This window comes from Xenopus laevis, chromosome 1S (assembly GCF_017654675.1).
Source record: "Xenopus laevis strain J_2021 chromosome 1S, Xenopus_laevis_v10.1, whole genome shotgun sequence".
NCBI classification, from domain to species: domain Eukaryota; kingdom Metazoa; phylum Chordata; class Amphibia; order Anura; family Pipidae; genus Xenopus; species Xenopus laevis.
Window position 1 is genome coordinate 30,800,990 of NC_054372.1, and position 15,391 is coordinate 30,816,380.

At 34.7% G+C, this 15,391-nt stretch overlaps 1 protein-coding gene across 2 annotated transcripts in view; it reads right to left on the reverse strand.

Moving 5' to 3' along the window:
• Positions 1 to 15,391, reverse strand: part of sgcz.S (sarcoglycan zeta S homeolog) — a 426,387-nt gene that overhangs the window by 255,573 nt on the left and 155,423 nt on the right. For both annotated transcript variants that reach the window (XM_018243160.2, XM_041579488.1), the window contains exon 2: positions 7,218 to 7,314. The gene's annotated coding sequence lies outside the window, so the exon portion shown is untranslated. The remainder of the gene's footprint in view (positions 1 to 7,217; positions 7,315 to 15,391) is intronic.

Here is a 15,391-nt window from a genome sequence, read left to right on the forward strand (position 1 = left end):
TTACGTTTCATGCTGCTCTTTAATGAACAGGATCAAAACACGTACTAAACAGAATAACTCTCACGTACATACCTATATAAACAATCTAACACAGGGCATAGTTTATTTTAAAAAATTGTCCACATGTAACCTTTTGGATATTCAGGGATAAAATTCAATTTTCTGCTATTAAATCAGCCTCAGCTAACTTTTAATGAATTTAATTTTACTTTTCCCTTTTAAACCTCTTTGAAGTATATCATTATATAGAGCCATTCATCTCTGTAAAATTCATTTTTATTTTGAGCAGATAATTGACTGTCAGTGGTGTAGCCTCAAAAGACATCCCTGGCTTTCATTTTTATTACATTAAAAGACTCGTATCATTCTGCTTTTGGTGACAGCTTCACTCTAGCTGACAATAATTGGCAGAGATTTTCTTTGAAAGAGTTTTGTGTAAATTCCAACTGGACATCACCATTGTGACAACATTTACACAAAACACGTACCTATAGGCTGTGGGTGTCGCTTGCATTCTCTTAAGGTAATATTGAACTTATTAAATCAATAAATAATTTCTAGCTAAATGGCAATGCTTTTTTAACAAAAGAAGTTATTGGACTGCTGTCAGTTGTATTTTATAGTGAAATCATGAAAATTGCTGTCTTTTCCTATTGGCTTTGCTTTAGAACAGCACCAAATGCCTATTGTCTTGACAAAGTCCAGAATTGTTGGGACCTGGGGATTTCCGAATAACAGATCTTTCTATAATTTGTAATAGGCTGGTTCTGCTTCCAATAAGGATTAATTATATCTCGGTTTGGATCGTGTACAAGGTACTGTTTTATTATTTCAGAGAAAAAGGTAATCATTTTTTAAAATTTGGAGTATTTGGAGAAAATGGAGTCTGAGCTGTAAGTTTATTATGTTCTTGAAGCAGAACAGAATCCTTCCAAATCTGTTCTGATCAGTGCAGCCTAAAAGACTACACACTTTTGTCCTTTTCCTAAAATACTGTGTAACAGTCCAATAGCACCCCCTGCTCCCCCAGTAGTTACACCACTGGCGACTTTTTCCATGCAGAATACCCTGGTATCTATTGGAGTTTTATGAACAAAAAACATTGGGGCCTGTGTTTTTCTCACGGCAATAATTTTCATAGCAAATGGCAAAATATGGCATTTTGCAGCAAATTCATACCTTCATTCCATACCGTTATTCCATAAATTTGCCCATCACTAGAAACTATACATATTTCAAAAGGAAACAACGTATTTTAGAAATAAATAACTTTTCAAAGTACAGACTGTAAACTTTGCTTTTAAGGCATTTTCATTATTGGTCCTTCATGGGCTATTTCTATTTTCACTTAATTCACAATGAAGTTGACAGTTGCCATTAAAGACAGCTAAATTGCCTGACTGTTGCAGAATAGTTGTTTTTCTAGCACTTAGCAAAACTGATAAGCCTGCTCTCACTGACTAGCTAAGCTAAAGCTTAAAGAGATGTCTCAATAAAGCTAATTTTGGATTAATGCAGCACAATGTTTTAGTGTTGAATTAAATTCTCTCATTTTGAAAACTGAAAATGCAATGAAGGTAAGAAATTGTAGCATCTTTACTGCTAATTCCATTGTAAAGTGCTGTGAGATATGTTGCCAGTCTATAATAATGACAATGAACACATGTAAATAAATATTAATTGGGGATGGGGTCTATTAAAAAATATAAAATACTGCACCAGCCCAAGTAGGCATTCAGAAGGCTGCTGCACAGTTAAATGTTACAATATGTAAAATGAAACCAAGTGTTAAAATCAAATTTCCCAATATGCATATGCTGAAGAAATAAGTAAAGGTGTGGGATCCATTATCTGGAAACCCGTTATCCAGAAAGCTCTGAATTAAAGGGATACTGTCATGGGAAAAAAATGTTTTTCAAAATGAATCAGTTAATTGTGCTGCTCCAGCAGATTTCTGCACTGAAATCCATTTCTCAAAAGAGCAAACAGATTTTTTTATATTCAATTTTGAAATCTGACATGGGGCTAGACATTTTGTCAATTTCCCAGCTGCCCCGAGTCATGTGACTTGTGCTCTGATAAACTTCAATCACTCTTTACTGCTGTACTGCAAGTTGGAGTGATATCACCCCCTCCCTTTCCCCCCCCCAGCAGCCAAACAAAAGAACAATGGGAAGGTAACCAGATAACGGCTCCCTAACACAAGATAACAGCTGCCTGGTAGATCTGAGAACAACACTCAATAGTAAAAACCCATGTCCCACTGAGACACATTGAGAAGGAAAAACAGCAGCCTGCCAGAAAGTATTTCTCTCCTAAAGTGCAGGCACAAGTCACATGACCAGGGGCAGCTGGGAAATTGACAAAATGTCTAGCCCCATGTCAGATTTCAAAATTGAATATAAAAAAATCTGTTTGCTCATTTTTTTTCCCATGACAGTATCCCTTTAAGGAAAGACATCTCCCATAGACTCAATTTTATCCAAATTTCAATATTTTTTTCTCTGTAATAATAAAACAGTACCTTGTACTTGATCCAAACTAAGATATAATTAAACCTTACCGGAAGCAAAGTCAGCCCATTGGGGTTATTTAATCTTTAAATTATTTTTCTGGTCAAGTTTTTTAAAGGGGAAAAACTTGTTTTTGGAGCATCAATTCAAATTAATGCTTGATTTTGTCTCAACTTTTTCTTGCACCAATTTTTTCTAGAAGTTTTATTGGTAAATTAAGGGGATTTGAGTTTGGGAGTCTGCTCAATTTTTTTTTAAATAAAGTGAGAAAAAGTTGAGTTTTAGTAAATAATCCGCTAAGGGGCCAATTTATGATTTTTTTTCTGCTCAAGTTTTAAAGGGGAAGAAATACAAATTTCTGCTCCCCTAGCTGAGGGCTCAGGGTAGTGCACCTGGACCTCTTCCAAACAGTTCAAAAATCTCTAAAACCACTAAAATCCAACCTTCAATAGATACGCTTCCAAACGTTGCCAATATCATATATAAGTTTCTGAAAAAGTGAGCAAAATATTGCAAGATACTGTATGCTCTGTATCAGATCATTGAGTAAAGGAACAGTAACACCAACAAATAATAGTGTTTTAAAGTAATGAAAATATAAGGTACTGTTGTGCTGCACTGTTAAACTGGTATGTTTGTTTCAGAAACTCTGCAATAGTTTTTATAAACAAGCTGCTGTGTAACCATGGGGGCAGCCATTCAAAGCTGAAAAAGGAGAAAAGGCATTGGATATACAGCAGATAACAGATAAGCTCTGTACTATACAATGGGATTCTTCTACACAGCTTGTCTGTTATCTACTGGGTATTATATGCTTGAATAGCTGCTCCCATGGCTACACTTCAGCTTGTTATAAAAACTATAGTTGTGTTTCTGAAACAAATACACCTGTTTTACAGTGCAGGTAAAACATTAAGACTTTTTCATTGTTTGGTGTAACTGTTCCTTTAGAAAAACATAATGATATATAAACTCTGATCCATATCATTACAAAATAATATGCACAATTGGTCTTTTTTATGTTTTTCGAAATATTCCAGGTTTTAGTTTTCTATGCAGCTTTGCAGTAATTTAAATACAATCTAACTGTCAGCCTCACTGACCATTGCAAGTAGGCTATGTTGACCAGAAACATAAGTAATGCTATTCACAAAGGTACTTGAGTCAGTACATTTTAAGCTATAATATCTACAGTACATTGCAGAGAAGTTCTGTGCACATGGCTAATAAATTGTGTTATTAACAGCTGCCATATTATACAGTTCGATCCAGGGAATGGTCGTCTCCCATAGAATTCATTTTCTCTAAATAATCCAAATTATTAAAAATGATTTCCTTTTTCTCTGTAATAATAAACAGTACCTTGTACTTGATCCAAACTAAGGTATAGTTACTCATTGTTGGAAGCAAAACCAGCTCATTGGCCTATTATGTTTTCTAGACTTGAGGTATGAAAATCCAAATTACAGAAAGATCCATTATCCAAAAAAACCCAGGTCCCAAGCATTCTGGATAACAGGTTCCATAACTATATAGGATCCATGATCCGATTTGGGTTTGTCAGTCTGGTCAATTTTTTTTTTAAATAACGTAATTATTCTACGCCCAGTTGATTTTAGCAATTTCCCCTCTGGAACACACGCCTCTACGCAAATGGTCTCAGGAAATTCCTGCTATCACAGCAGATGATTGGGCTGATATACTTGACTCGCAATTTGAGTATTTAGTTGGGGCCAGAGACAAATTGCTTCAATTTAAATTTCTGCACAGGACCTATCTCATCCCTCATCGCCTGCACAGAATCTCAGACCAACACCCTGACGAGTGCCCAAGATGTCATCAATCCCCGGCAGATTACATACATATGATGTGGTCTTGCTTGGTACCAAGAAACTTCTGGGTGTCAGTTTCTGACTATATTACAAATGCAGTAGGGATCAACATACAACCTGACCCCCTAGTAATGCTGCTAAACCAAGTTTCCAATGTGACCGAGCAGCCAAGACAATGCCTGCTATAATACTAATGGCAGCTAAGAAATGCATTGTAATGCAATGGAAAGCGAGGAACCCTCCCTCACTACAATTATGGAAGAAGCTGGTTAACCAGGCGATCCCGCTATACAAACTTATATATGTGAGGAGGGGGCTGCCCGGATAAACACAATAAAGTGTGGGACCCTTGGCTAAATGCACAATAGTGTAGCCAATATGCAAACCATAGTACAGAGTAAACTATGGGACCTGTAGTGTCTCTATATCTGATATAGCATATGCAGAATGATTACCAGTTGGTAACACCCCCCTGAATACCCCTGTGCACAGTAAAGACCTGAACGATCCTCCCCCCCATTCCTCCCCCTCTACCCCCCCCCTTGACCCTATTATTTCCAAGCTACCCCCTCACCCCCTCCCTGCACAAATAAAAGGAAACAGAAAATGGCAGCAGGGCAGACTGTAACACCTTTATTCAAGTCAGTAAAACACTTTGGAGTGGTCTCCCTGCCCAAATCACACAAACATCACACCACACAGGTTTTCACGGGTACTAAATATGTTTATTGTCAATGCAACATCATAATGTATAAACCTGTCAAAATATGTAACGCAAAAGTCATTTTTGGATTATGTATGCCAAACATGTGTTCAATCAATAATATTTGAATTGTTAAAAAAAGAAATTGGAATCACAGCTTTTAGAAGGATGCAAGGGACCTGGGACAAATGAAAAGAAATACAAGGTAGATAGCTTCAATGATACCTAAATGATGCCATGCCATTTTGGTCGTATGATACATAAAATCTATTCAAATGTACATCATAAACTTTTATTGCGTTTATCATCAGCACAGGTACAGTGTCTTCCATATGGAATAGAAACAGAATATGTGCTATTGAGTACAGACTAACTGGTATACAACATTATTACTTGTACGTTATTGATCAACTGCATATTCAATAGGCCAGTATAGAACTCCTAATATTGAAAATAAAAAATGTAAAAATAATCTCAGAGCTCTCCAGTCTATGGGATCAATTTATTGCAAACCAACACAACTGTACAGTCTGGTTTCTTGTTTACAAACTCAGATGTCCCTACATCAGTATCAATATCAAGTATATGAACAACTTACTGATTCTTTAACTTAGCTAATGTTATAGTTGCTTTACTTTTATTTTATTATCTTTGTACTGCACCAAACTTAAAAGCTTTCAAGCTTTTTTTTCCACATTCAGAATTCATGCAGCATTTTGGTTTTCACCTTCCATTTCACCTTCTGTGCATCAAGAACGTCTGCGTTTGGATCAAACAAAATCCCAGCAGACTTCAAAACAAATATGAGATGCTCTAAGTATACAGTACAAAACTCCACAGGCAAGGTAAATACTGATAAGAAAAGTTAGAGGCAAAAAAGAAAGAGCATTATGATAATTGCCGAAATAAAATAAATATACAATGTTCTCTGTACGTAATAGCGGTCAACCTTTGCACAACGTATAGCGGATGTGATAACTTCAAGAAAACAGGAGAGTGACATTGTATAGCTCTCTTTTTTAAAAAAGTATAACAATTTTTTAAAAAAAATAATAAAATAAAGGTGTTTTATTCTCAAACAAGAGGCAGATGTGAAAATTTCACTTAGACAAATGTTGTCATCCATCAGTTTGTATACTGTACTTCGCAGGCAATAACTATTTAGCTATACAGATGATTACACATTTGCAAAAAATCTCCCACTGCTCATTCCATTCAGTTACACAGAATCCACTATTTTAGCCAAGATGCTACAGTACAGCAGAAGGGGAAGACAATATAATTGAAAATGCTTGTTTTGTCATTTTTCTGTTTCTAAGTGACAGCATTCCCATCAGATTATAATATGCCAAAAACCTGCAGTATCTTTTATAGAAATTGTAAGATTTGGAAAATAAGCTCTTATTTAAGCACATAAACTAAATGTGAAGCATATTCTTCATGAGTTAAACCTACGCCAGCTCAATAAACCCACACAAAATACATCACAAATGATTAAACAAAGTGCCACACTGTGGGGCCCATTTACGTGAATTTTCGAATTCAAAAACTTTGAATTTCGAAGTAATTTTTTGGGTACTTCGACCATCAAATAGGCCAAATTCGACTTTGATTCGAATTGAAAACTTTGAATATTCAACCATTCGAAAATGTAAGTACTGTCTCTTTAAAACACTTCGATTTCGCCAATTCGCCAACTTAAACCTGCAGAATTGCTATGTTAGCCTATGGGAACCTCATAGAACCTATAGCCAACATTTGGCTAAGTTTTTAGAAGTTTTTTTTTTTTGAAAATCGTTCTATCGATTAAATCGTTCGAATCGTTCTAATTGAAGGATTTCATCGATCGATTGAACAATTTTACTTCATTCGAATATGGCCATATTCAATAAAAAAAAAACTTTGACTTCGAATGTCGAACTACTGCAATTTGATGGTCGAATTTCAAAGTTTTTTTCACTTCGAATTTCGACCCTTAGTAAATGTGCCCCTGTGTGTCATTATAGTTTTTAATGTTCTTATTTGTACAATTACTTGTCCATATGATGTTAATCAAAATGCACAGCCTATATATGGCTTTGTACACCCTCATGAATTTTATTCCAGATATTGTCACTCAATATACAAAACAAATGCAGGATATCTGTTATTTAACAGATATGTTCCTACCTCAGACCATTGAGGACATCTGTGTTTGTCGCCCAAACTCCTTTTTCCTGTCTAGTAGGTCTCTGTGAGATTTACAAATTCTTCTTTACAATCCATCCTGCAAGAAAGCACATAGACATGTAATAGGAAGAATAAAAATAGGCAACAGATAAAGGAGATACAAAGAAAAAATACTATATCATTTTAATATTTACAATACCTATGCCTGTTCCTAGTTTTAACCTTCTCTATTCTGCAAACTGCCCACTTTTGCTTTACTTCATAGATTTTAAGTAGTTCTCCTTGTTATTTTCTTGCCTGACCCAAATCATGAATCTAGAATAACAGCCTTTGCAAAGATTTTTATGACAACACCCATTTTGCTTAATTTTAGGGTTATATTCCTCAAAAGTCTGAAAATGGATACGTGACCCGTTACTAATTAAAAATTGAACCTTCCCATGCTATAAGTTTCTGGTCTATAATTACAGAGGGAAATATTTGTTCACACTCCATGTAAATCAATGAATATAAGTTTCTTCTACAGAAGATTTAATTAATCCCATAAGCCACATGGTTCATATTTAAACTTCCAAACAGTAGTAATTCCTCATCTTTCTTGCATTCATGCACTGTAAATTGCTGAAATATAGCTGTAGTGGGAAACCACCAAAAAGAAGTCATGTTATTGATTATTTACTGTATTTTTATCAATGTATTTTTCTATTTTTTAAGAATAGATTACATGGAAATTGGCTTGTCATAGTATCAACTATATAAAAGTTTGTATTGCTTTACGTCATATATAATAAACTTTTGTCTATGGAGATCAACAAGACATGGACTTTGCATAGCTTTAATGTACATTGTTACATGTGCAGGTAGAACTATGAAATTTAATACAGGTATATCTGGAAACCTGTTATCCAGAAAGCTCCGAATTATGGAAAGGCTGTCTCCCATAGTCTTCTTTATTATGAAAAAATCCAGATTTTCTAAAATTATTTCTCTGTTATAATAAAACAGTACAGGTATGGGAGCCATTATCCAGAAAACCCGTTATTCAGAGAGCTCTGAATTATGAAAAGGCCATCTCCCATAGACTTAATTTTATCCAAATATTCCACATTTTTATTAATTATTTCATTCTTCTCTGTAATTATAACATTTTAAATTTTACATAAACTAAACTAATATATAAATAATCCTTATTGGAAGCAAAACCAGCATATTGGCTTTATTTAGATGTTTACATGATTCTCTAGTATATTTAAGGTATGAAGATCCAAATTAAGGAAAGATCCATTATCTGGAAAGCCCCAGGTCCTGAACATTCTGGATAACAGATCCCATACCTGTAACCTTGTACTTGATCCAAGCTAAGATATAATTAATCCTTATTGGAAGCAAAACCAGCCTATTGAGTTTATTTAATGTTTATATGATTTTCTAGTAAACTTATAGTATGAAGATCCAAATTACAGAAAGATTCATTATCTGGAAAACCCCAGGTCCCAAGCATTCTGGATAACAGGTCCCATACCTGTATAAGTCCAAACATTGAATTAAAGAACCTTAAACATCAGTACTTGAGAGGGATTTATACAATTTCATAATTAATTGTTAACCTGCACTTCTAAAAATGTTTTCTATCAAACAGAAATATGAACAGGCTTGTTTGTATCAGTGGCAGCAGCTATGTAGGGTCTCATAGGGCTGAAAGCTATTTAGAATACAATGGCTTTAATTGCTGATAAGCAACAGTGAAACAGTATTTATGGTTCTCCTATAGAATGTAAACCTTTCTAATACAAAATAAGGTTGGTGCTGCCAATTACTATTGTATTTGCATACGATGGATAAACAGATGTTGTGCACATATGGTTTGCATTTTAAAGTCCATAAAGCAAATGGAAAAAAGTGCAGTTACAATACACTTCTTTATTCTATAGCCATGGTACAATGGATAACATCACAAGTGGTTATGCCGCTATTAACTTTGGCTGTTGAGTAACAAGGAGTAAAAGAGTGGCTTAAAAAAAGGTGTTAGCTTCCAAAAGCCAGTGAATATTTTAAACTAGGCACTATACATGCTCAGTGTGCCCCAGGCTGATGTAAGTGCATACTGGGCATTCTCAAAGGTTGATCAACGCACATATCTGTACATTTTGTTAGTGATGGGTAGTAATGAAAAAAGAATCGTGAGAAACACCAGTCTTCTTCATTAAATGTTTCGCTACTTTCTGGTACAGAAGTCCAAGGTCTGTTTGAAATAAGTTCTGCTTTAACCCTTGTGAAGGTTGAGTTTTTCCATTAAAATGAAAAACATATCAATGAAAGAATTCCGTTGCAACCTTTGCTGAAATAGGAACGTAGAGGAGTACCGTAATAAAGCAAATATTACCTTCCTCGTCCCAACAGCAGGATTTTAACAAAATAAGCAGAATGTGAAATATTTCATTTACAGCATTAAATAGAACATGTTTAAAAGCAAGCACATGGATTGTGTATTAAAAGAATGCATTTCGATATGAAATGTTAATGAAGTGAATGCATTCACCAGTAAATTGCATATAAAATTATAATAGGCAAAAACATAAAAATGGTAATGGTTGAGTTTAATGCATGATAGATCTGCAATTCAAGTTATGTTGAGCTTTTTTTTGGGATTCAGTAAACCTTGAAAGTGAAAGAATGTACTTATGTCAGCGTATTGAAACAGGATATTATGATTACGCCTTCAGATCACAGTGATTATTCTTGTAAAATATTAGAAATAAATCTGTAAGCACATTATGAAAAATCACTTTAGAAATTGTTTTTGACTAGTCTGTTATTAATACCATGAGGTCATTTACAACCAAAATGATGAAAGATAATTTTTCAGTGGCCCAGTATGCACGTAGCACGCATTATCCAGATGGTTTTCCAGATTGTTACATAAATCGGATCGCTGTTAGTGATGGGCGAATTTGGGGCATTTTGCTTCGCCGGAAAATTCGTGAAACGGTGAAAAATTCCTTAAACCTCGCTGTCGGTGAATAAATTTGCAAAACCGCCGCAAAAATTCGCCAGTGAAAATTCGCCGGTGTCCAAAAAAACGGACACCGGTGTCCATTTTTTTTTTGATGCCGGCGAATTTTCGCTGCCGAATTTTCACGGCGGTTTGGAGAATTTATTCGCTGGTGGCGAATCACGGGAATTCATCGCAAACTCGCGACTGGTGAATAAATTCGCCCATCACTAATCACTGTACCTTAAGTTGCTAAACATTTAAAAAATAAATAACCCAATAGGATTGTGATGCCACTAATATGGATTCATGCAGCTTAGTTATAATCAAATACAATATTGCTTTATTATTAAAGAGATAATAAAAATATTGTTAAAAATTTGAATTATTTGTCTAAAAAACACTCTATAGTAGAGGGCATTGCCATAATTAAAAACTTTCTGAATAATAGGTTTCCAAATAAGGGTTCCCATTTCCTGACATGCTAGGATGAAATGGTCAAACTACTTAGTCAGTATCTATTTGTTGTTTTTTTTAAGCTCAAGGCTGTACAGCTTGCTGATCTTGGAAACTATCCTGAAAGCCATCATTTAACAAGAGAGGATTGACTTTGGGTTGTGAAGTCTAATATTGCTTTGTACAATTTGGGTCACAATAAGAATATTGTAACTATGTTTTGGACTGTGCATATAACTATATTAAGTACAATACATATTTATTGTCTCTTTTTTTTTTGGTGGGGCATACAGAATAAATTGGAAAATAGATTACAAAACAAAGTTGATCTACTGTATACGATTTTTTGGTCTCATTAAAACAAAAGTACAGTATCTCCTACAGTACATGAAAATATTCCATCTTTTTAAAACATGATCATATAGAAAAAAAATGTTAGGTTGTAGTTTTGTTGTCATTTGGTGAAAAAAAGTTGCAAGATTTTTGCAGCTTCTTACTTTATTTTCCTTTTTTGCTCATACTACTGTACAACCTGCTCTGTAATAATTTGGATAGGTGTGGCCATGGTGTTTATAAATGGGGATTAGACTTCCTAATTCGATGAGTTCTTCTTGTGTTTTTATTTGTAGCCACCAGTAAGGTTTACTTTGCAGACGTGCTGGAAATTGCCAACGTATGCAGTTCCATCAGTGTTGTTTCCTATTTCTTTACTGTTGTAAACATCTTATGCTAATTCAAGTTACACATAGGTTTATATGCTGGGGATGACACAGTATTTTCCTCATAGCAACAAATTGTTTGCAAATATATTTCCCATTTTCAAAAATCATAAATAACGGACTTCTTTGACATGTTATCAAGATGAATAAAAACATCTTTGTTTGTTTGCATATGATAAAGGCATGTCAGCTTTCGATGTAGTGTATTAAGCAACTACTACTGACGTGTTTCATGCCCCATAGCACCTACTCAGAGTATAACATTTCTTTCTACAATTCATTGTGGATTGTAGAAAGAAATATTATACTCTGAGGAAGTGCCATGGGGCACGAAATGCCAGTAGTAGTTGCTTAATGCTTAAAGGGATACTGTCATGGGAAAAAAAAAATTTTTCAAAATGAATCAGTTAATAGTGCTGCTCCAGCAGAATTCTACACTGAAATCCATTTCTCAAAAGAGCAAACAGATTTTTTTATATTCAATTTTAAAATCTGACATGGGGCTAGACATTCTGTCAATTTCCCAGCTGCCCCTGGTCATGTGACTTGTGCCTGCACTTTAGGAGAGAAATGCTTTCTGGCAGGCTGCTGTTTTTCCTTCTCAATGTAACTGAATGTGTCTCAGTGGGACATGGGTTTTTACTATTGATTGTTGTTCTTAGATCTACCAGGCAGCTGTTATCTAGTGTTAGGGAGCTGTTATCTGGTTAACTTCTGATTGTTCTTTGTTTGGCTGCTGGGTGGGAAATGGAGGGGGTGATATCACTCCAACTTGCAGTACAGCAGTAAAGAGTGATTGAAGTTTATCAGAGCACAAGTCACATGACTTGGGGCAGCTGGGAAATTGACACAATGTCTAGCCCCATGTCAGATTTCAAAATTCAATATAAAAAAATCTGTTTGCTCTTTTGAGAAATGGATTTCAGTGTAGAATTCTGCTGGAGTAGCACTATTAACTGATTCATTAAAGCTTACATGCCTTTATTATATGCCAACAAATAAAGTCGTTTTTATTCATCTTGATAACGTGTCAAAGAAGATCTCCACACTGGTGAGATATACTGTATATTTCCCATTTCACTGGATTATTATTTTTTATGGTTATTGCCTTTATACTTAATATTGACATTAAAATACTTGATCTGGCTGAAGGAGAAGAAAGAAAAAATAAGTGGTGACATGGTTGGATTTAGAGCAAGGAAAGTAGGACACAAACAGCAGAACCATGGGCGGGCCAAGCCAACCAGGCCCCCTAGGCAACCTGTCCAACCACCTCAATCCAATGTGCATGTGCGTGAATATTCACATACATGCATAGGGATGAGGGGTGCACAGAGGGAGGCTAGAGCAACAAACCCAGGAACTAGGGGTAGGCAGTGGACCCTAGGCACGTGTCTCTTCTGCCTACCGCTAGTTCTGGCCCTGGACAGAATACTGTATTTACAGCATATATGAAAAGGCATAACAGGCAAGACTTTAAAGCAAGCATTTTAATGTACAGTGGCTATTTTAGCTTTAAATCCATGACAACAAATCTATAGCTCTAACCCAGTAACAAAGCCACATATTCATACAAAAAATCTCCACTGACCAAAGATAAGTTTGACTCAAATCTCTAATAACACAATGTCACCAAACTCTGAATGATAATTATCTGTTGCTATGGATACATGATCAAGATAGCACATTTTAGATATAGTCCTCCAGCAGTCTTACATTTTAGAATAGAATCCATGGATTTATTCAAAGGATAATTTTGGCAACATTGCTAAAAATATACATATACCTGTAGGCCTTGAATGATATAATCAAACATTCTCTCCATCAAATTTATTCAGCATGAATAGTTTAGAATTAAATGTTGATGCCCTTTCCATATTTTAACGTCAGAGATGGAAACTTTTATTTTATAGATGCGTATTCCATTTTATAAATATGATGCAGTGCTATACTAACTACATTGCTTGGAACTGACATACTTTATGTCTTTAGTCCACTTTTTTATTGTTTCAGTTCTGTCGATCTCTTTCAGACTTCAGTACTCAAATAATAACATTTCCTTTTCCAATCTTATTTCATGTCCAATCGCAAAGCAAGTCTATTGGATTCAATAAATCTCCTAAATATATTGTGCAAATCAACAGGCGTTGAGTCTATGTTCCCATTGTGTTTTTGATTCTAGGTAAGATAATTTATGAAATACCCTTGAAAGGATAATTTTTTGAAATGATACAACAATACGCATGAGACATTACCAACTGATAATATGCAACTATAACAGTACCATTCACTGTTAAAGGGATTGTTTTATTTAAAAAATGCATTGTTTTACATTTATAAAGGTTGAATATGTTTTCCTGAAAAAAGTTCTTATATTTTACTACTATAAGCATGGGATCTGTTATACAGAATGCCTGGTGCCTGGGGTTTTCCGATAAACAGATCTTTCCATAAATTGGATCTTTATACCTTGAGTCTACTAGAAAATCATATAAACTTTAAATAAACCCAATAGGCTGGTTTTACTTCCAGTAAGGACTAATTATATCTTAGTTTTTATCCAGTACAAGATGCAAGAAACACTTGCATTTTGTTGCAAAAACCCATGTTGATTTTTATAAATAAAATTTTCCTTGCTTTATATACCTAGTTATGTTTTTTTTGGTCACCATGCCACAGGTAATGGCAAATGGCACATCCTTAAATGGTTTCTGGTGTTATGACATACCCAAGAGTTGCTGTTATATGATTTAAGTATCCTGTAAGGATTATACCTATAATGAAATATACCATTTACGCTCAACTAAACTTTTGCACCAAATGTTTAGTTTGCTTTTTTTGTTTTTCATGACTGTGTCTTCTTTCTATATGGGGGGGTTTGTGGATGCACACCTAAGGCCAATTTCAAAAAGTATAATTTCAAAAAGTATAAAGCCCTGTCTAAGTAATTCAAGTAAATATGCCAGTGCATGTAATTTTGAAACGGTTTTTTTGTTACAAAGTTATGATCATAATATTGATAAGCCACCATACCACGTCAAGGTAAAACCCCACATGGTGGTCCCTAACTTATTTATCTTTAATCATAGTAAACAAGGTACATTACCTCTCTGTAGTCTTCTTTCTACCCCTACTCCACACCTTTTAAAAAAATAGGTTCCAAAAGAAACTCTACACAGAGGACCCCCAGTGTAACCTTTGTGGTCCAGATTTAACATCGACCAGAAAAAAATTGAGGCTTCATAAATAGGCCCCTTAATTCCCTTTCTCTGAAACCATGAATCTTTATTCAACTTGACTATGAAGATTTTCATTCATCCAGGTCATGATATATCTAGTATAGGTAAATCTAAAAACAACTGGACTTGCTGAGTAATCAATGAAGATGTTTGACTACTCATCCGAGCAGCTTCTTCAGTTGAACTCGGATGAGTAGTGAAATGTTTTCATTGATTACTCAGCAAGTCCAGTTGTTTTTAGATTTACCTAAACTAGATATTCAACTTCTTTATTTTTTTCCTAGCAGTAAGCCATTGGAAAATATAAATTATAACATGAATGATAAAGTCAGCATTAAAATAAGTTTGGACCAAGTCATTCCTTTATTTCATGTTAAAAAGATTTATTGTATCACTATGGTAGACATAAGTGCCTTCTACCATTCTGTCTTTTTTAATGATGAACATGTTGTAACAGAAATACTTTATGCAATTTTAAAACCTGCCATCTCCTTAATAGATAATATCCATTCTTGTATATTATTAACATTAATAATAAAACATCTAGAACATTTATCTTGCATGCCTTCTCTTAGGATCTGCTGTGTTACAGCTTGTAGATATGAATAACTACCCATATGAGACAGACAGCATGACGGCTAGTTATTTTTTAAGAGCACATTTATGTAAATATGAAGAACGGGTCTACATGATTAACCGATACCATAAAATTCTGTCATTTTGATCCATGTGGCCTATGAGACAAGACTTTCTTAGCATTGTCCTCAT